Consider the following 26316-nt stretch of genomic DNA (forward strand, 5'->3'; position numbering starts at 1 on the left):
AGTCTGAACCCCAGAACCCACCTACAAACCAGGCATGGCAGAACTCATCTGCAAACCCAGGCCTCCTTCAGCAAGATGGGAAGCCAAGAATAGAGTCCGAAGCCCTGGGGCCAGCTAGCCTGGCATACACAGTGGAGAATAACAGAGAGATCCTCCCCCCTCCCTCTCTCCTCCCTCTCCCCTCCCCCCTCTCCCTCTCCTTCTCTCTTTGGTTTTTCGAGACAGGGTTTTTCTGTGTAACAATCCTGGTTGTCCTGGAACTTGCTTTGTAGACCAGGCCAGCCTCGAACTCACAGAGATCCGCCTGCCTCTGCCTCCCGAGTACTGGGATTAAAGGCGTGCGCCACCAGCACCCTGTTGAGATCCTCTCTTAAAACAATGCAGAGACAAAGAACTGACATCCACTGTTGTCCTCTGACCTTGACACATGAACATGGAATGACCACAGGCACAGTCGCACACACAAATATGTGCACACACAGACACATGCACACATGCATAAAGTACATATACATCATGCACACATACCAACAAAAAGAGTTAAAATTCAGACACTAATTATTGGTACCACTGTGAACATGAAGGAATTAAGGGAGCAGTAACAGCTACACCCACACATTAACTCAATGTCTAGAAGATGACAGTTGCTGATTTAAAGTCTGACAAGTGAATACAGAGAAAAAAATGAACTAAATAGTAGCTATATACAGTTACACAGAAAAGGGCAGATCACTTTAAAATATTAATAGCTAAAGGAAAGGTTTTGTTTATTTTTTCATTTTCAAGACAGGTCTTACTCTGAAGCCCAAGATGGGGCTTGAACACCTAACAATCCTCCTGCCTCAGAATACATCTTAAAAAGATAATGTCACTGCTGTCAGACTTAAGTGGTAAAGTAGATCATTCTCCGATAATGCAGTTTAACTGGAGGTCTTGACTCCTCTTGAGTACAGCATGCCCTGCTTTCTGTTCTTCAATTGTCCAGCTAAGGGTTTCCTTCACAGCCAAAGGTGGTAGAAAATAACACCTTTCAAAGCCCTTCCAAGAACAAACCTCAACATCACATCTGGCGAAGTGTACTGAGCAGGCCACTTGTTTTGAGGCTTCAACTTCTTCATCAAAAAACAGACATTACCATGCCAGTCACAGAGCTTGCTATGAGGTTGTGTGAAATCACCTGCTACTTAGACTGTGCTCATGACAGAAGGAAAACCCTTAGGTTCTCCCTGAGCGCCAACAGCTCTGAAATTACAGCACTAAAACTCCACAGGCTATAAATAGAAATGTCTAGGCACAAACAAGAGGGCAGATACAACATTCAGGTATTTTCTGGAAAGCACTGGGTTAGAACACTAAATTCAAAAGCCCAGACAAGTTAAGGATTTGGGGACAGTGTGTCGAAATGCAGAATCAAAATACAATGAAATTAATTGCTTGCTTCTCTCTGCTTTGCTCAATCACAGAGGATCCGGACAGAATGAAAAAGAGCAAGTGCCACCTGAGGAGAATAAACAATAGCACGGGCTGAAACAACCCATGTTGGGAGTTCCCCGGTGGTATGACCATAGAGAGAAACAGTCTCTTTACACTAACCATGCAGACCCACACCTCCTCTGCTCAATCAAATCAGCTGACACACATTTCTAACCTGAGCCAGAGATGGCACAGAGAAGAATCGAGAACATCGATCCCTAGATAGGTCTTATTCCAAATACCGCTATAATTATATTGTCCTAATATAAGGACATGGAAAGCCAAAGCAAGTGCTTGTGGATCCTCTAGCTACCGGAGCAAACGGTGTGTTCCAACGGCACCACTGCCACTCTTCACGCCTGCGCACACGGACCCCCAGAACGGAACACCTGGCCTCCCTTCCCAACCTGGGAACTTCCTCAGCTCAAGATTCAAACCAAGCTGGATGCTTCCTCTGCTGCACTTCAGCTGGAAGTAGTATGCTTGGCCCTGCTTGGCCCTGCTTCTGGGTCTACCCCATCACACTGTGGGCCTTGAGGAGAGGCCTGCACTAACCACCGTTAGTTCTCAGCACTGACACTGTGCCTGTCTTAAAGACTGAAAAACAGGACTCCTAAAACTCCGCACTCTTTAGTACACATAGTCAACAGGACTTAGCTAACAACAACCAAAGAACCGGAGTTACAGGTACAGAGCAAGTACTTGGAAATCATTATGGAGACTACAAAGGGGATTCAGGGAGAAGGGGAAGTGGTGTCCTGAACAGTAGCATGGTGCTGCAAACGCCAACACGGGCAGCACAGCATCAGGACAAGCAAACTTCAAGACAGAAGCCAAGTCATTTAGTCTTACATGTGTTTCTTTGTCTGCGAAATGAAGACAGGTCCAGAAACGACTAAAGAGGATGCCAACTAGAATACAGTGCAAACACACAGCGGATCAAAGACAAGAGACGGCAGACACAGGGGCACTGTGCCCGCTCAACTCCACAGACAGGACAGCTGCTCTCTCCAGCGTGCATGAGTGTGCCTTGACTTGCCAATGGCAAGACCTAATTCAAATTTAAAATCTGCCGGATACTAACACAGCAACAGAACTCTCCTTACATTCTTCCTGATGATTTAGTAAGGAAACGAAGGACCTAGACAAATGAGGCCATTCGGCTCTTCCCGAGACACGAGTGTGATGTGATGTCCCACGCAGATGGAGCCTCCTATAAGAGTCATGATAGGACAGACAATGCACCCACCTCGCTCAGAGGCAGCTGCTGTGTGGACCACTGATAGTCAACGGCACTGCCCAGGCCTGTGCCCTGCAGTGACACCTTTTACCAAGACAGATCATCATGGCTCTTTTCCTACTGAGTCATTAATAACCTCACATTTGAGAAGGAACTTCCTAATTGTATGACATACACACACAAAGATCTCTCATGGGTCAGAATAAAATCTTCATACAACTTTAGAAGTAAGAAATCTGTAAAGATATATGGCTTCTAGGCGAATGGTTGGTTCAGACTATACCTTGATCCTCCAAGAGGACTGGATATATTCTGTTATACTTTTAAGATTAATACATTCTAAAAATGCACAAACTTTCCATAAATGGCTCTATAACATCTCCCAATTGCATACACCCAGGAGAAGATAAACATCGTTCAAGGCTTATGATAGTTCTCTTGACTGTCCTCTTGGTCAGACAGACAACCAGGTCAGACAGACAACCAGGTCTGCCGGGTTGTTCCAGCTCATGAGGGCTCCAAGCATTCAATGGTCTAATCTACTCATGGCTTCAATTTCAGAATCAAATACTGGGAAGAGGTGGGAGATGGAAGGTGGGGCCTGGCTGGAGGAAGCAGGGTCCCAGGCAAGGGGCCGGAGAGGCCGCACGCTGCGCCTCTTTCTGATACCGCTCCTCAGGCCTCCTCTCCACTGTGAGGTGAGCTGCTCCGCCTGTTTTTCCAGCTGCGCTGAATCAACAGTCCGGCTCCACCAGCTCCCGTTAACCTGCTGGACTCAAACTTCTGAAACCATGAGCTTGTTCGGCCTCTCGCTGTGCCAGATATTTGGTGACAGTGACAAAAGCTGTGACTAACCCACGCTTCACTGAACTTTAACCTAAGGCACTCTGCTAAAGGATGTGAGAAACAAACTTCAGAGAATCTGCATTACCTGTTCTTGTCCCTGGCGAGTGTAAAACTTGACACTTAGCAGCTTTAATAATCCCAGTGTCTTCGGCACCTACAAAATTAAGATACATCGTATAAAGAAGGATTCATGGAATGTTTTTTCATTATCTAAAGTCCTTTTATCATGGAATGAAAAGCACACATCAAGTTTTTTTTTGTTTTTTTTTTTTTTTTGGTTTTTCGAGACAGGCTTTCTCTGCGTAGCTTTGCGCCTTTCCTAGAACTCGATTTGGAGACCAGGCTGGCCTTGAACTCACAGAGATCCGCCTGCCTCTGCCTCCCGAGTGCTGGGATTAAAGGCGTGTGCCACCACCGCCCTGCTAAGTATTCTTAAAATAGTTAAGAAACCGACCAGTGGGGCTGAGGATGTGGCTGGGTGAAGAAAATGAACAGGCATGACTGAGACAACCTACCACCTATAGAGTGATAGAAAGTTGAGTGGAGTTTAACATGGTTACCAGGGCCCACGGAGCACAGTGTTAAATCAGCTTAAAAAAAAAAATGGATAGCCTTTAATTCCAGCACTCAGGAGGCAGAGGCAAGTTGATCTCTATGAGTTTGAGGCCAGTCTAGTCTACAAAGCAAGTTCCAAGCCAGCCAAGGATACATCATGAGACCCTGTCTCAAAAATAAACAAACAGAAAGTAAAACCAAAGAGTGCCAAGGATCCTGATGGCATTCTGATGGGGCGAGGGAATCTACCAAGTGTAAGGTCTAAGATAATGCCACAATCAACTTCTTTCTTCAGTAGGCAAATAACAAGTCTAATACAGCATATGCAAATTAGAATCATAGCATGTTCTTAGCTGAAGCTAAGGTTAACACTTATCTTACTATCACTATGAAAAAATTCAAAAGTTCCCATAGAAACCTCATTCATTTGGAATTGAATCTATTCTTTCAAAGTGCAAGGAGAAAAAATAACATTTAGAAACCAGTATTTAAAACAAGAGATAACTATAATTTGGGGAATGGAAAATGTGTTACACTGAGAATGTAGAGGATTTGGAAACACCATTTTTCTTATTTGGGAATTATAAATGGTACAGCCACGTGATAAAGTTTAGTAGATCCTCAAAACTGAAATAAAATTACCATATGACCTACCAACTCTTTCCTAGGTCTACACCATCACTAAACTGTCCACTTTAAAACAACTGATTTTGTACTATATGAATTTTACTCCAATATTGCAATTTTAAAAATGGAAGCTAAATATAGTGGCTCACACCTATAATATTTGGGAGTCTACCACAGGACTATCATGATTTTGAGGCCATCCTAGACAGCACAGTCAGTATCAGGCAAAGGGGCCAGAAAAGTAGCTCAGCAGTTAAAGGAGTACTTACTGCTATTACAAGGGACCCAGGTTCAGTTCCCAGCACCCACACAGTAACTCATAGTCACTTGCAACTCCAGTTCCAGGGGTTGCAACACCTTCTTCAGTCCTCCACAGGCACTGTACCTACTCACATATGGTGCACATAAATTCACACAGACAAACATACATACACATGTCAAAGCAAAAGTGCTCCCTAGGCAGGTAAAGTTAACAATTGTGCTACCAGAGCTTCCGAACAACTGAAGATCAAAGATGGCTTATCTACACGTCTCCCAATCTTTCCTCCAAAGACAACAAGAAGCCAATCTAAATAAGAACCACACAAGCGGTTTTACTTGAAAACAGATGATGATGATGATGATGATGATGATGATAACTTTTCAAAATAACTTTACACAAAAAGAGAAAAATGATCAAATCCCAGTTTGTCACGTCCATTCCTCCTGCTTGGTGAACAAGGCAGATGGGAAAAGTACTGCAGGGCCCGAGAAGGACAACCAAGAAAAGCTAGCAAAGAAGTCAAGGGTCCATCTAAATATAATGCAAAACTATCAGTCTACGTGTTGACTTAGAACACTGGAAGAGCATCCATCTCACCGAGGCACAGCTTATAGGGAAAGGACAGAAGTGTCCCTTGATTAGAAGGAGCAACCCGACAGGCACACGGCTTCTGGGCAAGAACAATGCGAGCGGAGAGAAGTATCTTTTGCTAATAGGAGTGTTAAAGGCGGAAGAGACAAAGAAGGAAATGCAGTGTGCTGCAAGACAAGAGAGAAGCCCTGTCCCTCAGCCCATAACCCTTCCCACCAACAACATCTACAGAGCATTTGAGCTTCACCCTACTGACCACACAGGGACTCACTATACTCGGAACCATCACAGTGAACAAAAGGAAGATTCAGGAATATCTCGTAGAAATCGCAAGACTGACACAGTGACAACAAATTCTATAAAGTTAAGAAAAGAAATCAGAAGACAAAATTCACATATGGAAACAAGGGTAGATTACAATTGGGAAAATAACCAAAAAACAAGGAAACAAAAATACTGCCTTAAGTAAAACAATATGCTTCAACGAGGATCTAAAGATGTAGAAAACTTTTTTTAATTGCCCTAAGTTCTAAACTCAGTAACTAAAAAGAAAATTTGACAAAATAATAAATAAATAAAGGAAAGAGAAGAATGAAATATTAAAGGGAGGAGGGAACAGGAAGAAGAGAGATGTGTGAATTCAAGCTCAGCCTGCCCCCAGTCACTCTAGGGGAATGGAGAGGGAAAGGAGCAGGAGGGGGAGGGGGAGGACAGAGAAGAAGGTGCTGGGCAGCAGCAACCAGGGCAGACCCACACACAGGCCAGCGCTGGGCAGGCAGGAGAATCTCGGGGAAGGATTCCAACTGCGCCCCTCTTTTCAGAGAAAGGACTTCCTAGGCAAACAGTATGCTGGAAGGGCCTGCATTGTTTCCACAGGATAGCATGCCCTGGGAACCAGCAGCAATAACAAACCTTCAGTGGACATTTGTTCATTTTTACACTTCTTTATCCAAATTTTGATCTTAAGACTCCAAATAGCAATAATTACCATGTATATTGTCATAGGAACTTAGTCATTGCCTTCAAAGAGACTGTCTCATTGGATCCTGGCAAAAGCCTCATCACACAAGTAGAAAAAAAAAAAAAGTGGGGGTTGAGGGAGCCTGGAATTTCAGTATCAGCCTTCTAACTCCAGGGCCTACACCTGCTCTCTGCCTCGGTTATTGAATTCTAACTGGGCACTATTATACTCTATTGTACTCATTTGTAGAGATGGCTACATTAGTTTTTCTTATATTCCTAATACTTGTAGCAATCATTCAATGTTGAGCAATTAATAATAAAAAGCCATGTAGGACGCTAGCATTCATCTGGAAGTGTTGATCAATGTATATATTGAATTTTGCAGAGTCTGTTTTACAGCCTGCCGGCCTGTGGGAGAGGACACTTGCTAAGCGCAGCTCTCAGCTCCCACCTCCGGATGAAAGGGACAAACATTATAACTTCCAATGATTCTGAGGTGGGAACGGCGACAACTGTAAGGTTAGCTGCGTGACACATTTGAAAGCTACTAATGGAGTCAAACACATTTGCAGCATTTCAGGAAGTCAATCAAACAGCAGGGCATTCAATCTGCAATTCAATGTTTTCCCTCACTTACTTTATCAGTGGACAAGCACTTTTCTCTTAAGAGAAGTCAGTGTCACAGCCCCTTGGGCTTAAGGCAGAAGGACTATACACAGCAGAGCACTTTCCAACACAGAATTCAAAAGGAAGCCAACCCAAAGGAGCCAAGGAGAAAGGTCTGCTGCCCTGCAGCAGCACCCCGAGAATTCCCCTCTGCAGGGCCACTTTGAATAGACGCTCTCAACGCTGCCGGACCAAAAGACTCACAGTGCCCACTGGGTCTTCCCTTCCCTTCCACACTCATCTGTTTCTCCCCTTTGCTCAGTTTTGATTTGAACAAATTCCAGGCTACCGGAAAGACAGAGTGATCAGATGATGAAGCCCCAGACCTCTCACCTGCGCTGACCAGTCAGTGACATCTTGCTACATTGGTTTGTTTTTTGTACATGCAAATGCTTTTTTGAAATTTATGTTTTAATTGAACATCTGAAAATAAGCTATGAGCATCATGCTTGTTTTAGGCAGATTTGAATCATGAGATTTTTTTTTCCAAGATCTGCTTGATTTATGCCACACAAAAGTAAAAGTAACATAAGTTAGAGAAAAACACAGCTAATAAGTTCCTACAAAATGAAGTAATGTGTCCATTTCTGCAATGAATTCCCATCTCAGTCTTTTCAGGGGCAGATAAGAGTAACAGTCTTACTGGCGTAATGGGACATACAGGTAACCCAACTTGAGGAGAATGCTATAAGGAACCAGAGGATCCATCCAGGCCCTGTCTTCTGTCGTCAGTCGTTAAGCTCCATTTTGGCCTAACACTCTGGAGCTGGGAAAAGGGGCTGCTAACATAAACTGCCTCCTAGCTTCTGAAGAGAAAATAGGTAAGTGGGAAATCAGGCAGGTGGATCAGAAATGGAAGGGAAAAAGCAGACTCTCTAATACGAGCTGCAAATAGCAGCTGACTTAAGGTTCGGGGCCACATAAAACAGTAAGTTGGTATCGTTTTTGAAAAGTATAACTTTGCTGGGTTAAATCACAATTACTTATTTCAATGCAGGTCAGTTCTAATAATAACAGTGAAGACTGCTATAACTGCTGAAGATTTCTTTTTCAAAAGCACTTCTTTGAGAATCTTATTCAACACAAGGCCTTCACTGCTTTGGAAGATTACTTTTAAATCAATGCATTTTAAGAAAAATCACAAGACAGATACAATCACTCTGAAATGAGCGGCCTAACCTGTTCCCTTACACTGTGCTTTAGTGCCCACTTCATCCCCCACTTTAAAACATACAACTTCTCACTGAGAACAGGCATGCACTAAGTACAGGGTTCATAACCCTGATCAAGTGCTGCTTTTATACAATTTACCCAAACAACCAAGACAAGTATTAGTAGAGTATGGCCAATACAGTAGACACAATTAGCATTTACCAGTATCTGAGTTCATATTTCTGGACACATAGAAAACGATTTCCAATCTTCTTTTGAGCTAGGACGGGTCATGTGGTTGTCACTTTCTGGGGTAAGTCTGTGACAAGTTCCCTCCCACTTCAGTTCCTCTCTGCCTTCCTAAAGCCACCAGGAGTCAGTGGGTCCTCCGGAAGTCATCTTCCACAGAGTCTTTGATCACCAATGACACAGCAGCAACAGCAAGCCTGGCCAGGAACCGTGATGTGGTAAGCAACAGACATCCTATTTTAGGTCTTCCCAGGTGCTCATTTGTGTGACTGTGGTTTTTCTCACGCCCAGGCTAGCCTACACTAGTGCTGCAGACCAGGATGCTACACCTGGGATCTGGAAAGTCCTTACGTGCCCGAGTGTTAGCGGCTGGCTGCCGGCAGCAGTGCATTGGGAGGAGGGGTGTTCCCTTGCAGAAGGACATTAGGAGGGCACATCACTGGAAGCCCACCACCCTACACAGACATGGGGACTCTGGAGGACACTCACACCAAGTCCATGTCTTCTCTGACCCCTTTCTCCCTGCCTCTCGGGGAGGCCAGGAAGTAAGCACCCTCTTACATCACCTGACCCCATCATGAGCTCTGATGCCACAACAGAACCAAGCCCCATTAGCGGAAGTCTCCAAAACGTCCAGCCACAATAAACTTACGTCATTCATGTCAATGGTAAAAAGCTACTACAAGGAGTGTGGGGCACAAAACAGAGGTCCACTAGTGAGGAAGAATGAACACAGAGATGCAAGCCAGTTCATAACATGGAAGGGCGTACAGCAGCGTAGTTAGTTAAGAGTGTGAGCTCGGAACTGCTGTGAGCTGGCACTCTCAGTCTTCACTTGCTGGCTAGGCAGCCCAGAGCAGAGTACTTTATTACTCTCACTTGCTTGTTAACTGACCCGGGCTAATCAGAGCACCCACCTGAAGACACACTTAGGCGCACTAGCACAGGATAAAAGCACTCTGAAAAGTTATCAACACAAAAACAGCTTGTTAAATGTTAATGTCCAAATGAGAAATGAGAAGTAGTAAGACAACAGGAGGCTACACTGTTCTCTCTTTTTTATATTTTGGTATATTATTTATGGGTGCGCGCACAAGAGTGCATGAGCCAGGGTGTACAAGAAGATAACTCTGTACAATCATTTGTCACCTTTTGCCTCTGAATGGACTCTCAGTATGGAACTCAGGCTTGCAAAGCAAACAGTGACCTGCCGAGCCACCTCATCTGACCTACATTGTTTTTCTAATATCTAAAAACATCCTTACTAAAAGGGGAGCCACATTAAATTAGATATACTTTACTATATTTGATATACAGCAATACTAAATAATATTTTAGTTACATTATTAATATTATTTGTGATATATTATATATTGCAATAATATTTTAGTTACCATTAACAAGCAAGCGAGAATAATAAAATATTAAAATCACACTACCAATAATTAATCCCCCTTTTTTGAGACAAACATTCCTGGTTACATCTTACACAGGGTTTCTTTGTCTAACAGCAACTAGAAAAGAGTCAAGATAATTGTACTAATGCATACCTCAGTGACCCTGTCTCCACTGTTAGTAACTTGTTTATAATACGGTGAGCCTGAAAGAACTCTCCATGCAGAAAGGCCACAGCTAGAAGCTTTGGAAATGCCAAGTTCAGCAGTTTCACATCCACAACCAGTAAAAGTCTAAAAAAACGACAAGGACAGAATTAATAAATTACAAATATGAACACGATAACAAGAAAACAGTGCAGAATTGGCCACCTTTACATAGAAAGCTAAAAATTGCTGTCATTATACCTAGATGATTACTATTTTAGAAAGGAAACCTAGTGGTTTTTCAATTCGAATTTCACCTTCACTGATAGAGGAGTAAAGGGTAAGCATCTTGAATTTGCATGTGCAGCTCACAGACACTGGCTGTATCAAACCTAACAAGCATCAGCAGGAGCTGGACAGCTTCCCCAGACACACACGCAGTGATGCCAACCCCATACCTGATGCGAGGTGGCGCAACTGCACCCTTAAAAAGCCACGGCAGCAGCTGGGTGTGCTCCACGGGAAAGAACACAGGGCAGTAACTGCTCAGAGGTAAGACTAGGTGAGCAGCAGTCTATTGATGGTTCACTTCTGTCTGCCACACTCCATCAGCAAACTACAACTACAGGCCAGTCACTAAGACAGCAAACAGCCTACCAACCACTGGACAGCTAAGACACACTGGGCAGCCACTGCAAAGCTAAGCTGGTGAGTAGTGAAAGCCAGCAGCCATTTCTGCCAGTTAAATCAAAGTTGGCACATCCGGCAGAATCCTGCAAAGCAGACCTCACAATCACTTCTATTTAAGGGGGAAATGGGTGTGAGGTCAAGGAGGTCCAGGAAGATGATCAGTGGGTAAAGCACTTGCCACGCAAGCCTGATAACCTGAGTTTAATCCCCAGAACCCAGGTAAAGAAAAGAACTGACTCCACACAGTTGTCCCCTGACCTCCACATACATGTCATGACACACATATGTATGCACACATACAAATAACAGTTAATAATTAATAAAAACTAAAGTAAAGTTTGATACATTAAAAGGAAAACATCCATTGTTAGTGGGTTATCTGTTGTCAATGGCAAGAGACAACAAAAAATAATAAGAAAAAAGAATCCATGCGTTTCTTAATGGTTAAATTAATAATTAAAATAATGAAGAGTTTCCATGATCTAAAAACTGCCCACTACCTAAGAGAGTGACAGACTTCCAGAAGAGGTTTCCTGGGCCTCTGTTCACATGCTGTACCCACACGATCTACTGCCATTTCAAGAGACAGGACACCATGTCAAGCCTTTCACATTTATCAACAAAGCCCCCGTCACCACCAAGCTCCCATTTCGTTGAGAAGAGCGTGTACTTTCATCACACATATCCTTTTGTTTTTCTAGGATATACTCACAGGAAACCCACAACTTGAAACATTTTGTTCTGTCTGTCTGTTTTTACTCAAGATAACACCACTTCATGAGGTTTCTAATATCAGACATATCAAATGATTAAATTATAGGACCCTATTAACTTACGCCCCCCCCCTTTTTTAAGATACAGTCTTACTATAAAGCAACACTGACCTCTAATTCACAATCTCCTGCCCTGCCTCACAAAATGCTGGGATTCTAGGCATGTACCACATTTAATTTTATAACTGAGTATTATAAAATGATAAGCATCAATAGCTTGACATCACATGAAGACCACTCAACACTTCCCATTTAAGACTAGTACAGGTATATATCTAAGGTTGTCAAGCAGAGCCACACGACTGTAAAAAATCAGCACCTGTTCTCATTCCTTCTGCACACCTTCTGTGCTAGGCAGCAGAGAGAAGGAGATTGTCAATCAACTGTCCTCTGTGGAAACTGTCTTGGCTTTCCAAGCGGGCCATGAAATCACAAGGGTCCTGAGAGTGGAAGGAGCAGCTGAAGTGCCTGGCTTGGAGTGAAGTAACATGGGAAAGACTCAACTGGCCAGGCCAGCTTTGGAGGTAGGCAGCGTAACAAGCCAGGGGATCGGGATAGCCTAGAAAAGCCTGCAGAGCGGCCCTGCGGCACCTTGAGGAGCCCACTGATGCTCATTTCAAACTCTGACCTCCTGAGGCCAAGGTCAATGCATGCTGTGCCACCAAGTTCATGACGACGAGGTAGAGCAGCCTTGGAATAATTAAGGCACACCATGTTTCACTGCCGAGCCTAAAATGCAGACAACTTATCAGACTCCAATTCCATGAACTGTGTTTCTCATCAGCAACTGCTTCCTGACGTGTTTCTGAACTGGCCAACAATAACGAAAAGAGAAAGGAAATGTCTAAGAACTTCAAAACTGAATAAAAATCCTCTAATGTCTCACCTGAGACCTTATCCCAACTTAAAAACCTATGAGGTCAAGTAAGCACCTCACTGAGAGAACCCGAAGTCAGCCTTCACACAAGTCCTTTTCTCTGCTGCTTTTCTGGGTGGCGCTATAGAGTTCACATCGGAAAATGAAGAGCAAACAGTTTGGGGCGATGGCAGAAGCCTATTGACTAGTTCTACACCAGGCAGATCTCAGTGCTAAAGCACAAGAAGCTTATTCACCAAGGCCAGAGAGACACTGGTTTCCAGTCACAGCAACAGCACAAGTACCTGCCCAGGGCATTCACTCTGTGCAAATCACTCTGTGACAGTGAGTATTTCCCAAAAAAATTTATTTATAGACAAAGTTTCATTATTCTTCTAAATCTAACTACCAAATTTGGAAAATATACAGATGAAAACAGAAAAAATACTTTAAGTGATAATCCAAAGTGTGATCAACAAGATCGAAGTAGTGAGGGTATAGAAAATAAATGGCATGATTTCTTCAAGACACATGCAAACGTATACACTCATCAAACTCCAATCCGTTACATGAATTCTCCCATCACTTTATCGATTCATGAGGTTCCAATGTTGACTTAGAGCTAAACTGCAAGTGGTTGTGAAATGAAAACAAAAGCAGGCCATTCCTCCACGTGACTGCAGCGTTAGGGGAGCTTGTGGAACAAGGGCAGACATGAAGAGGAGCAGCGTCCACTGACAAAGCCAGCCAACCTAAGGACAGGAAAGGAGTCTGAAGGCGACACAATAGACTCAGTAAACATCTGCTGAGGACTTGCAAATGGAAAGCTCCTCCACCCTCCTTAAACAGCACAGTACTAGGGAGACCCCGCTGCACAATGACAGTGCTAGAAATCAACAGTAACAGATGAGTATTTAAGGCAGGAAGAGGGTTTGGGCAATGGGGAGAGTGGAGGTGGGGTCTGATGCTGATTAAAAAGAAACACAGGACAATGTAAAGGCAAGAGGACGGTAAAGAAGTTCACCACAAAAACTATTCAAAGCCCATTAGAAAAGTGAGACACCTGAATGAGGAAAGCAAGACGCCATATCTCTGCTCAACTATCAGCATGCTAAAGACACAAATCTCTCTTAAGTTAATACAGAAAGTGCATGCATGTTCAAAGAAAATCCTAGCAAAACTTGTCACAGAACTGAACAGGCTGAATGAATAACATGAAAGGTGGATGTAAAGTGTCCATGGGAAAGGGTGTGCCAACTCAATCCACATGGGACAGTCCACCTGCCAAGCTGGGTTGGTGCATCTTGACTTGGAAGCATTTCCCTCCTGCTTTGTGTCCTTAAGACATCCTCCCAGTCAAGGGTGGTGATGCATTCCTGTAATAGCAGCATTTGGGAGCTGAGGTAGGAAGATGGTAAGGTTAAGGCCAGGCTGGCCTACACAACAAATTCAAAGACAGCTTGGGCTATACATAATGAGAAAAAAAAAAAAAAAAAAAATAATACTATATATATATATGCATACATGTGTGTATCATATATATTTTTGAAGGAAAATTTGACTTAAAATTTAAAACTTATAATTACAAATAAAAAATAATAAATGGGAAAAGTTAACAACATATAAAACCAATAGTATATCCGTATAAAGGATTTATAATGAACTCCCACCAATCAAAAGAACAATGACAAGGAGTAAACAAGCAATAGAAGAACATAAAAGAAATCCAAAAACCAAATGTGCAGATTTATACCAACAACCGTCAAGGTTTAGCAAGTCTTACAAACTAGTGAGATTACATGTACAGTGCAAATGTTTACCTATGGCGAGAAGGCTTATGGCATAGAAACTATCATCATTATTAGTGTGGCTGTGTTTACAATGTAAAGTGAGAAAATATTTTTTTAATATAAAGAAAGGTCACAGACTAAAATCACAAAAGCTAGGCTGGCTCGGCGGTTTAGAGCACTGGCTGCTCTTCCTGAAGACCCTGGTTCAATTCCCAGCACCACATGTCAGCCCACAACTCCAGTCCGAAAGGAATCCAACACCTCTCCTGGTCTCCATGGGCGCCATATGCACATGGTGCAGAGGTGCGGGTGCAGGTAAGACACGCCCATACACACAAGTAAAATTCAAAGAATGTACACGAAGTCATGAAAGCTGCCTCCTGACGGGTTAAATATAGGAAAGAAGCAGGAACTTGATGGCTAAGCCTGAGCATTCTCTGACTTACCATTAAATCGCTGTTAGGTTTTAATAGAAAACTGAGTCTACAAACAGGCAACACGGTAAAAAGTAATCCTAGCACTATGTCAAGTTCTGCTTCACTAGGCTCCTCCACCAAGAATACTCAGGTGCAGAGCAGAGGCAGAAGGGATCGGGCTGAGTGTTTACATTCAGAGTCACACTTAACACTGTCACATATGTGACAATCATATTATCATATAAATATATTTATGTAACTTTTAAGTGTATCAAGATATAAGGTAAAATTATTTAATTATAGGTAAATTGAGAAATTATATCACAAAATGTATTCACTTTTAAACAAAATCCACTCTCACTCCCCTCAAGTCTTCCCATAGCGTCATCACTTTTCCCTCCCAACTTCATGCACTCTTTTATTTAACCCACAGCACTACCAGCATGTGCACGGGTGTAAGGCCACCCACTAAAAATGGACAGCCTCCCATGGGCCACTTCCAAATGGAACGGACCCTCCCTCCCCAGCAGCCATCAAGTGCCAACAGCCTTCAGCTATGGGGAGGACTCCCCTCCCTCATCCAGTCCAGAACTGTGGCTGACTTGGTCTTATGTATACAGTCACAGCCTCTGTGACAAACTCCTATCTAAAACTGTTGTTCACTAAGCCAAGAAACCACGCTGGGTGGGTCATAAGCCCAGGGGAGGACTCTGCTATTATTCAGCTAAATGGACAGAGTATTCGACTGTAACCTAAACAGTTATCTTGACACCATGTGTTAGTGCGGCTCTCAGTCTTCATCAGAGAAGCTGATATAGAGTCACAACTGGCCAGAGGGGAGAGAGTGAGAGACTAGAGAGTGTTCTCCTTAATTGGAACCCCTCTCCCAGGACTCAGGGATCATCAGGGGAAAGGAAGCAGAAAGACTGTAAGAGCCAGAAGCAGTGAAGGAATGCGACAGAACAGTGCTTTCCAGACATGACAGCCACTGCACTCATAAACAAACTACTTCTCCTTCACGAAAACACAAACAGAAGAAAATCTTCACTATGAAATCATGTGGTAATGTGTTAGCAGAAACAATTAAGGTTTGGGAGTCAGCATGAAGTTCAAATACCTTTGCAGAAAAGTATGCAATCTGTAGACATGCCTTTCTCACTAATTTTGTGTACAAAGTACTCAGCACGCAACTGAAGGACAGTAGACAATGCCATGTCTAACTCTCCTGACATCAATGGATACCTGAACTCCCCCATTTCATAGTTAGTGAGTATCATGTGCAGAGCTGCTTAGCAGGCTTGCATTCTGTATGTACATTCTGTACATCCACAGCCTTTGACACACACTCTTCCACAGAAATGAGCATGGACCCAATCCACTGCAGATGAATTACTAGTAACCATTAGCAACCACTGCGACTGCTGCACAGAACCATGGCAGCAACCGTGGAGTTAGGTACAAAACCTCATCGCAGGGACAAGTACATGAAGGAAAATGTCAGAGGGCGTCACAGGGAGGCAGCCTTTGAAAAGTTCCCAGACAGGCAAGTAAGGTAAGTAGCAGCACTCAGGTCAAGGGAACATGCTGCACAGGGAACTGTAGGAAATACAGTGAGTGCCTGCAGGAACAGGAGAGGAAATGCAGGGGACCCTTAGCATCACAAGTATTTAATCGTGATCTCTTCCTTGAGCACTTAGCACAGTTCACTGCAACAGTTAAGTCATAATTCCATCACTGCGTTGGAGCCACTTGGGTGCTGTCCACTTCATCTTGGTTTTCTTTACAGCATTTACCCAGTGTGCTTCACTCAAGAAATATCTATCTAGGTAGTATGTTCAAGGAACCGTAGCTGTACAAAGATAAGACACAGTCTTCGTCCTTGCTTAACCTCTCCAAGCTGCAGCTCTCCCTCCTGAAAAATGAGGAGTTTAACCAATGACGGATGAAGGCTGTTCCAGCTCTCAGGATCTAACTCTGAAAGTCAGAGCAGGAACACAGGGACCAGAAAAAAAATAGAGTGACTGGTGAAAAGCACACACACATACACATACACACACACACACACACACACACACACACACACACACACACACACACACACACACACATAATGCCTGAGAAAGGACAGACAGGCAATACAAGCCCTTCAGTACCAAGACCTCATGTGATGGTGACCAAATGAAGAGGCAAGCTGAAAAAGCATTTCAAGAAGTAGAAAGAGTCATAAATCTAGTAAATGTTGGAAGAACCTGCCATCTAGTGGCCCACAAAACAAAACACAAAAAAGAAATAACCAACAGTTGCAGCTGTTGGATACAATGACCAGAATGCTTAATGCACACAAAAATTAAACAAGGAAAGAAAATGACATTCAGGCTGCAAATGTTAAAATACTTAAAGAACTGGGCGTGCTCAGTGTGGAGCACTTATCTAACAAGCAGGAGGCATGGGGCTACATCCCAGCACCATAAAAAAGATTAAGACCAGACTTGTCAAAACAAGGAAAGTAGATAACATAATATTTCCTATATGTACATACACACACACACACACACACACACACACACATATGAATCCACTGTTCCTCTGAAACAAAACTAAGTGAGATTCCTATGAAATAAGTCAAAGTAAGGCAGAAGTCCTGCAGGTCTTCATTCACTCCCAAGAATGAGCATCAGGCAGCATTCAGAACGTAAGAAGAAATCCAGTTGACTAAGCTGACTTCTTTGGAAAGGGAGGAAGGAAGGAAGGAAGGGAAGGAGGAAGGAAGAGTAGGAGGGAGGAAGGGAAGGAGGGAGGACCCCACTTCCCAGTGCCTATGTGATCCAAAACTCAGTCTGCAAATCTCAGCAAGCCTCAACTCACTTCTAAATCGCTCGCCCCTACAGCTGTCTAAAGATGACAGCATCTGCACCCTCATCAGAAGCCAGCCTATGCTTGTGGAGTGGAATGAAGAGTACAATGTCCGCTCAATCGCTGATGCTCACACCTCAAGTACAATACCAGACACCGGTCTCGTCAACGCACTGGGTCCCTGTGTCATCAAAGGTCCAATGCAGCAGACTCTGACTGAAGCACTCTTCCTTTCCTAGCAGCAATCCTGCAATCCTGCATAGAATCACCAGTCTGTCCCCAGAGCCAGAAAGTTAGCATAGGGCCACCTGCAGGTTCATTCACACAGGAAGCATTTTACCCCACCCCTACCCCACACTAAGGACTAGCTGCTTCTTTGGAATACTCACAGAATCCCTCCAGTATGGTAAGTTATGTATTCAAAATATGGATGTTTTGATTAAGAGAAAAAGCAAACAGCAACCCACCTGGGATAACCAAACCAGCATCCATGAAGCACAGCGCTTCATCATTCAGCACTCCATCACTTGAAAGTATTCCCTACATCCCTAAAGACTGTATATCCTCTTCCATCTCCAGAGCCTCCTACAACAACCATGGCCCAGATTACTGTGTGTGTAAGGTCAACCTTGATTTAACTACTCTTTAGCACTGCAGTTCACCCCGGCTGACAATCATCCACTTAAAGGCAAGCTGATGTCCTATCTATTATTCTCTGTAAATATTGTGTCAAGTTTGGCTTAAAACAATGTTCACTTCAAGAACAGTCTATTTTCAGTCATCCAAAGCCATGACTTCTCCCTCTGCACAGCTATGACTTGCATTATTCATCAATCAGGTACTTCCCAAGGACTGGATGAAACATTAGTGTTCAAGATAAAACGTTCAAATGGAAACTAAAGGGCCTCTTTTTCTTTCTGATTTATTCAATTATTTATACAGAATACTGCTAAGGCTTCGATAGGGTTTGATTGTAACCTCAAGGCTCAGGCTCCATGTGTTAAAATTTGATCTCCACTGTGAAGTACTAAGAGGGTATACAAAATTAACCTAACTATAGTGCTAAGACATGGGGACTTTGTTTTTTTTGTTTGTTTTTTGTTTTTTTGTTTTTCAAGACAGGGTTTCTCTATGTAGCTTTGCGCCTTTCCTGGGACTCACTTGGTAGCCCAGGCTGGCCTCAAACTCACAGAGATCCGCCTGGCTCTGCCTCCCGAGTGCTGGGATTAAAGGTGTGCACCACCACCGCCCGGCTACATGGGGACTTTTATGGGATTAGGAATAGATAAAATAATTACGGAGAACCTCCATGATTAAAACCAAGTGGTAGAGAGACCAGATGAGGGCTGGGAGCTTTCTCCCCTCTTCCTCTCTCCCTGCCCTGCCCCCAGCGCTGCCCCTCCTGTTCCCTTTCCATGTGATAATCTTAAAGGTCACAGGATTCTTGACAGCATGAAGGTTATCCACCAGATAATGCCCACAGACCTTAGACCTCCAGGACCGTAAGCCAAAATAAACCTCTATTCTAAACAAACAAACAAACAAGCAAAAAGCACACTTCCAGTATTTCCTGATAGCAAGTACAAATGGAGTAACAAAAACAGCTTATTCCACTATGACATATATCCATAAAATTCATGACACAGAGGGTCTTGATGAGTAATAGGCTGCAAACCCCATTCAATAGTAACTGCATCATTTTGTACATTTAATGAAATCACTGAGTTGTACTGAAATTGTTAGTATCATCAAGAACTGGGAGCATGAGTATCTTCTCAAAACAGGAGGTATTTTCTCAGCCTTTCAACATCGCTGAGATGTAGTCTAAACTAGTCAATACTAAACAGTACTTGTGTAGTAATCAAAGACCTGGTGGAAATTCAAACAGAATAAATCCAATTTTGCTTACGTATATTTACAATTAAATTAAGAACAAAAACTAAAAGAACCCTGCACACTGTTAAAAGTAGTCAGTGTCATTTAAAATGTCCATTGAACATCCTCATTTGTGAGCACACGACCACGAAGATTGACCTCACAGTGCTGAAGTACAGGGAGCACTCCAGAGCCTCCTCTAGCAAGCATTCCACCCACCGTGCAGTAAAAGTTCAGTGTCAGAGCTGGAGCGATGGCTCGGTGGTTAAGAGCACTCGCTGCTCATGCAGAGGACCTGGGTTCAATTCCCAGCACCCATGTGGGGGCTCCCATCCACTTGTAACTCCAGTTTCATGGACTCTGACACCCTCTTCTGACCACTGAGGGCGCCAAGCACACACATGGTGCACACATACACATTCAGGCAAAATATTCATGCACAGAAAATAAATCTTAGGGACAAATTTCAGTTCAGTGTTGTTTCCTCTGAGAATGTAAGGGATTCCTTTCAGCCAGAACCAGTGTAAACTAAAATAAAACCAGCAGTTCAGAGAAAACAGTAAGACAAAGAGGAAGAGGAGAGTGGTGGCACACCGGGTGGATGGAGAAGGGAGAGGGCTGGAGCATGAGACACTCTGAGTGTGTAAGGAGAATAAAGTGCATTTCTGGGCTGACTCAGATATGGAGGAAAATAACCAAGCATGTCCATGGAGCGTATTCGCAAGCTGCCTAATTAATTTCTGTTTCATGTTACCCAATTTACCACCCCAATTTCTCTTCTTGAACACAGCTTGTGGCACCAGACAACACAATGAATTTCATAAAAACCATGAGTTTGTGTGTTATCAATTTATTCCAACTCTACTATGGCTGATGTATTGTGCACTTATAAAACCCTTGTAGATGATGAATGTCACATGCTCATATTACTAGAGAGAGAGAAAATAAACAAAACTGTGATAAATATTTCACCTTCTTTCATTTAAAAAAAGACCACACAGTGAAAATATAAACCACAAAGCAAATATTTTATCATTCCCAGTAGGATATTTACATCCATCCCTGCTTGACAGCAATTCTCAACCAGAAACATCAGTGCCATCCATCTCTGAGCCGACGGCTATCAAGAGTTACATATGACTGTGGAATCAAGGAGAACATCTCCTTCAGTTAGAGAATATACCTAACTTTCGAAAACTCATTAAAAAGACCACTCCCACTAAACATGCCCTCGGGTGCTTAGACTCTTGTATGCTGAGATTACAGGCATGTACCACCATTCCTGGGTTGGTAATTAACAAGAATGTTTATTTAACTAAGCAAAGAGTAGATTTTAAAAAGAATATATGTCACCATATATGGTCTACAAAGCTCTACATGATTCGGCACTTAGCATTATTCTTTGACTTCAGATAATTAATCTACTTGTCAATCGGCTCCAAACTGGCCTTCCTGCTATTTCTAGACAGCACAAAGGACATCACCAAGTCAGAGCTAGCTATTCTGCCTGCATGGAGGCCTCATATCCTAGCTATGCAGAAACAACTACCTTCCCTTCTTGTCAGTCTTTGGGGAGGTGTCACTTTTTCAGTGGGGGTAACCTAGACACGTTTTGTTTTTACATTTGTGTGTGTGTGTGTATGTGTACGCGCACATACACATAGGCATAAGCATATCCCACAGCGTGGGTGTAGATATCAGAGGACAGTTTATAGAAGCCAAGTATCTCTTTTCACCCTGTGAGTGAACTCAAGTCACTAGCTAGACACTCTAAACTATCATCTGTTCCTTACTCTCCATCTCTGGTAACTTTCTTTTCAGGAGTACTTACCAGCTCTTCACATACCTTATGCCCATGGTACCATCTACAGTAAGATACGTAAGGTCTAGCAGAGGGCACAGAGGGTAGAAATCAATGTTCACTGGGAAACATGGAAACGTACTACCGCAACACTATGAACATTCTAGTCACACCTGCAGCTAGCACATTCATGACCAAACTATTATGGGAGCTGCAAAGGAGAACAGCAAAGCATTGCACATACCTAGCAGAATGAGTAAGAAAAATAAATACCACTGTCCACAAAGACAAGTCAATATATAATGTGTGAAATTAGAAACAAAGCAGTAACAATGTGAGCGTTTTACTTCAATCTTAAAGATGAAGAATCAACTAACAGCTGAAAGTATCTACTTGTGGAAAGCAAGAATGTGGAGCAAGGGTTTTTTTAGAACTACTTAACACTTGAAATTACATCCAAACATCATTCATAAAAATAAAAGGTAAAAGAAAGAAAAGAACTGTAACGGTAAATGCCATCTTGGGAAGTATTCACCATGCATCTCACACATCTAGAATTAATATGTAGATTATACAGATTATACAAAATGTCAGGACCAAAGTACCTAATAAAATAAACCCTATGATAAGCATTTCATAGTGAATAAGCACTGAGTAGCCAATTAACATACAAAGAGCTGTTCAACATCATTAGTAGACAAAGAAATGCAAATTAAAACTAGAATGGGATATTTTTTGTTCCGTTATTGGGTTTTTGCAGAGATGAGGATGAGCTCAGGACCACGCACAGGTACCCCTGAGCTGCACCTGTTCCATCCCAGAGATAATTCTTTCACAACAGGCATTCAATCTGATAGTAATCCCACCACCAAGAGTACAAACTACCAAGGCTACTTTCATGGCTCTCCACAAACTGATGGTAAGGCCCCCTTGCTGAAGACAACCTCTACATAACTCACTGAAAATGGAGCTGGTGCCTACCTAGAGCCTTCATCCTTTGGACTAGTGTTTTTGGTACTGCAAGCTACTCTACACACTTCCAAGGGGGAAAGGTAAACATGGACCCAGCTACAAATCCTTGTTCTCCACAAGTGACCTGCCTGCAAGATACACCGGCGCAGTAGTGGTACAGAGCTTGTGGGAGTAACCGACAACTATCTGATTGGATTTAAGGCCTGTTCCATATGATACAACCCATCCCCAACACTGCTCGGGTGGCCAAGAACCTGAGACTAAATAACCCAGGGACCTGGGGAAAACCCAAATACTACTGTGCTACTAAAAAAACATAGCAATAAAATGACTCCTAACAACATTCAGTGCCTTACTCGGTCATCATCAGAGAAGCTTCTTCCTGCAGCAAATGGAAACAAATGCAGAGACCCATAACCAAACAATATGCAGAGAGTGAGAGACCTTGGAACACTCAGTCCTAAATATGATGTGTCCATCAAATCCCTCCCCTCAAGGGTTCAGGGAACCCCTTTGAAAGAGGAGGCAGTAAGAGTCAGAGGGGATGGAGAAAACCAAGGAAAAAAGGTCCTCTAAATCAACAGGATGGATGCACATACAAACTCACAGAGACGGAGGCAGCATGCACAGGGCATGCACAGGTATGCACCAGATGGGCTCCTAGAGCTGAAAGAAGAAGTGAACACACACACACACACACACACACACACACACACACACACACACACACACATACACACCCCTAACCCAGAATCCATCTTCAATTGAAAACCACTTGCAAATAAAAAACCAGTTTCCTCCAAGGAAGTCTCACTGGAGAAACAAACCACCCTTAGGGTAGGCCGCATTCCCAGTAGTAGATGGCCAACACAAAACAAACTCAATGGCATCTTTGGGGGTTCTCTGTCTCAGAGCGTTAAGTCAGGACATTTCTTTTTAAACCTCACAAGTCCTTTGTTTATGTATTTTGTCTTCTGGTCTTGTGTTTTTATGGGATTCCTGTGTGTGCAAACACGCGCCTCTGCATCTATGTGCATCTCTTGTGCTTTTTCTTTGGCTCTTTTTGTTTGGTTGTTTTGTCCTCTTTTAATTGGTTCATCTTTGCTTCATTGTACTGTATTGCATTTTATTTTACTATTATTCTTTAGATGCCTCCTGTTTTCTAATGAAGAGACAGAAAGGGTGTGAACTGAGATGGGAGGGAGATGGAGAGGAACTGGGAGGAACAGGAGGAGGGGAAAAAATAACATTGTATGAAAAAATCAATAAAAGGGGAAAAAAGCATAGTGAGAACAAAAACCGTGAAGTAACAGAAAAACTCACACGCTGATGGTAAATTGGTAAAACTACTGTGAAAAAATGGTGGCATTATCTGATAAACTTGGAGACGTTCCTCCCCAACAGTTCAGCCAGTCAAGTCCCGGTTCTGCAGCCTGCAGATACTCATGTACATATGTGCCAAAGTAACAAACTATGACTATTAGCACAATACAACTTTACAACTTTTAAAACACCCTGAAAAAAATCAATTTTCATCTACAGGAGAATGAAACATGCTGCACAATATTGAAAGAATGAAATACCCTACTAGTAGTTAAAAAATAAATGAACTAGAGCAATATAAATCAAACATCAAGTCAGAGAGCAAGATTTGTGTATCTTCTGTGTGATTTCATTCACATAAAATGAAAACAAGACAGCTAAATAAAAGGAAGTGATAACACTGTGAAGAAGGAAAGGGAATTAATATTTACAGCTAAAGGTAGTGTTTTCTCTCTGACAAGACAATGGGGTCATGAACGTGTGTGGGTGTGTGGGTGTCTGTGTCTGTGTGTGATTGTGTGGGTGTCTGTGTCTGTGTGTCTGTGTGTGTGTGTGACTGTGTGTGTCTGTCTGTGTATCTGTGTGTCTGTGCGTCCATGACCATATGTATGCAAGTTCTTCGGCCATATAACATTGCATCCAATTCCAAACACAAAGCTACAGACTTACCCGGCCTGGCATGCAAAAGTTGTTATTAATAAATAAAGTTGCCCAGGGGTCAGAGCTATTAGAGCCATAGCAAGAGCGTGGCGGTGGTGGCGCACGCCTTTAATCCCAGCACTTGGTAGACAGAACTAGGTAGATCTCTGTGTGTTCAGGGATACAGCCAGCATTGGAGACATATGCCTTTAAGACATGGAGAGCTGTACTTACAGGCAGTGACAAGGCAGTCACGTATTTGGGTTTACAACCAATGAGAAGGCAGAACAGAAAGACTATCTAAGGACAAACACACAGGAAGTAGGTCTCTTTCAGAGAGGTAGGACCACCACAGGAGGAAGGGTAAGGTTTTAGCTCTGAGCTCTGACCTCTTGGCTTTCTTCTTTACATTGGTTCTGTGTTTCTTATTTAATAAGACGGTTGGTTACAGGTTGTACACACTCTTAGTCAAAGACTCAAGCATATGACAGAGTGTTTAGGACTCACCAATAGACAAAGGCTAAATTCAAAATTCAGAACTCATGTTTTGTTCATCTGACTCAAAATCTGATACTCTTTCCATTTAGAGAACCAGACAGATAACTTGGCCAACTCACCAAATACATGTCAACTTCAGTCTCATGTAACAAAGAGGAAAAGCCACCGAAAGTAGACATTCACAGTGTCTAGTAAACCTCAGTGGAGGTGGTAGGTAAACAATGAAGCAGAGAAACTATGAAGAACAGGGTAGAAGTATTGAGAGGAACCCTGCAAACAATGAGCTGTCAGCCTGACTGTGATGGAGAGGTGATGTCTACTAAGACCGTGCATACACGGTCCTTCCTCAGTCCTCCAAATAGCACTGAGACACGTATTACGTACAGAGAGGAAGAAGGTCTAGAAGGCTAATAGGACAGGACAAATTTCTCAATGAAATCTCCAGTGTCTGGTCTGGCTCAGGGAAGTTCACTGAGCCAGACCAGAGGCAGAAAGATCAGAGTACAAGTGCAGTATTACAGACAGTGAACACGATTACACACAGGAGCACAGAATGAAGACACCAAGATTTGTGTAGGCACCTAATAGTCCAGTAAATATGAGAACAAAGAACTGCTCACCTATGGCCAGGGTGGTAAACAGCGGTATTTATTCCATGCGGATAATGACCACTAAAGCTGAAACTGTGACTCTCTTGGTAGCTCTGATTTGTTCCAACACTAGGATAAAGAAAACAAAACAGAAATAAGTAGCAGCAAAGCACCTCGGACATCACAGACACCATGGACACCTCGGACACACATCCTGGGCACCATGGGCACCATGGACACTGCAGCAGCTAGTCTTTAGGGACAGACAACACCCAACACTGTGGAGGATGTAAAACAACCGGACACACTACAGTAGGGAGATGACTGATAGGACCACATTGTTAAAGTCTGAAAGCTCGTATAAAAATAAATGGCATGACCCTATGACCCAGCAATCCCACTGGAAGATAATGACCTAGGAGGAATTAAAATGTTTATCCATAAAGACTTATGCAAGAACGGTCACAGTACAATCTATGCCATGATCAAGAACGGTCCAGTTTGCCACAGACCCAAACTGGAAAGTCTATCTACAAAGGAATGAATAAACAAACCATGAGATATCTGTGTATCTATATGTAAATATATTTATATAGCCCATTAAAGATAAATCATTGGTTAAAAAAGGAATAAGGTAATGATATACAAAAATTTAATGAATTTCAAAATAAGCTGAATGAATGAGATTTGGGCAAGAGATTGTATATTATATGATTCCATTGATGTGAACTGTTTCAATGGGCAAAACTAATTTGTGATTAAAAATAAAATTTTTGAAAATGGCAGTTTTCATGGGTAGATGTAGAGGAGGGAGGGAGGAGAGAGGGAGGAGAGAGCTCTCTAGTGGGGTGACAATGTCCTATTTCTTGACAGACGTCTGAATGGTACAAATCAGTGCACCTATCAAACTCACAGGGAGCTACAATTAAGATCTATGCATCCCACTGTATGCAGCTTTCATCTCCAAAAAAAAAAACTATGAGCAAATAATACGCATTCTTAATAACATACATTCTCAAGCATTTGGTGTTTCCAACTCACTATGAAACACAAGAAACAAATGTATGAGTATTCT

General features: G+C 42.7%; 1 pseudogene; it reads right to left on the bottom strand.

Annotated features, from left to right (window-relative positions):
• Positions 1–25773, bottom strand: part of LOC114692027 — a 266238-nt pseudogene extending 240465 nt beyond the window's left edge.
• Positions 25774–26316: the final 543 nt, after the last annotated feature.

Source organism: Peromyscus leucopus, unplaced genomic scaffold (assembly GCF_004664715.2).
Source record: "Peromyscus leucopus breed LL Stock unplaced genomic scaffold, UCI_PerLeu_2.1 scaffold_192, whole genome shotgun sequence".
Classification (NCBI taxonomy): domain Eukaryota; kingdom Metazoa; phylum Chordata; class Mammalia; order Rodentia; family Cricetidae; genus Peromyscus; species Peromyscus leucopus.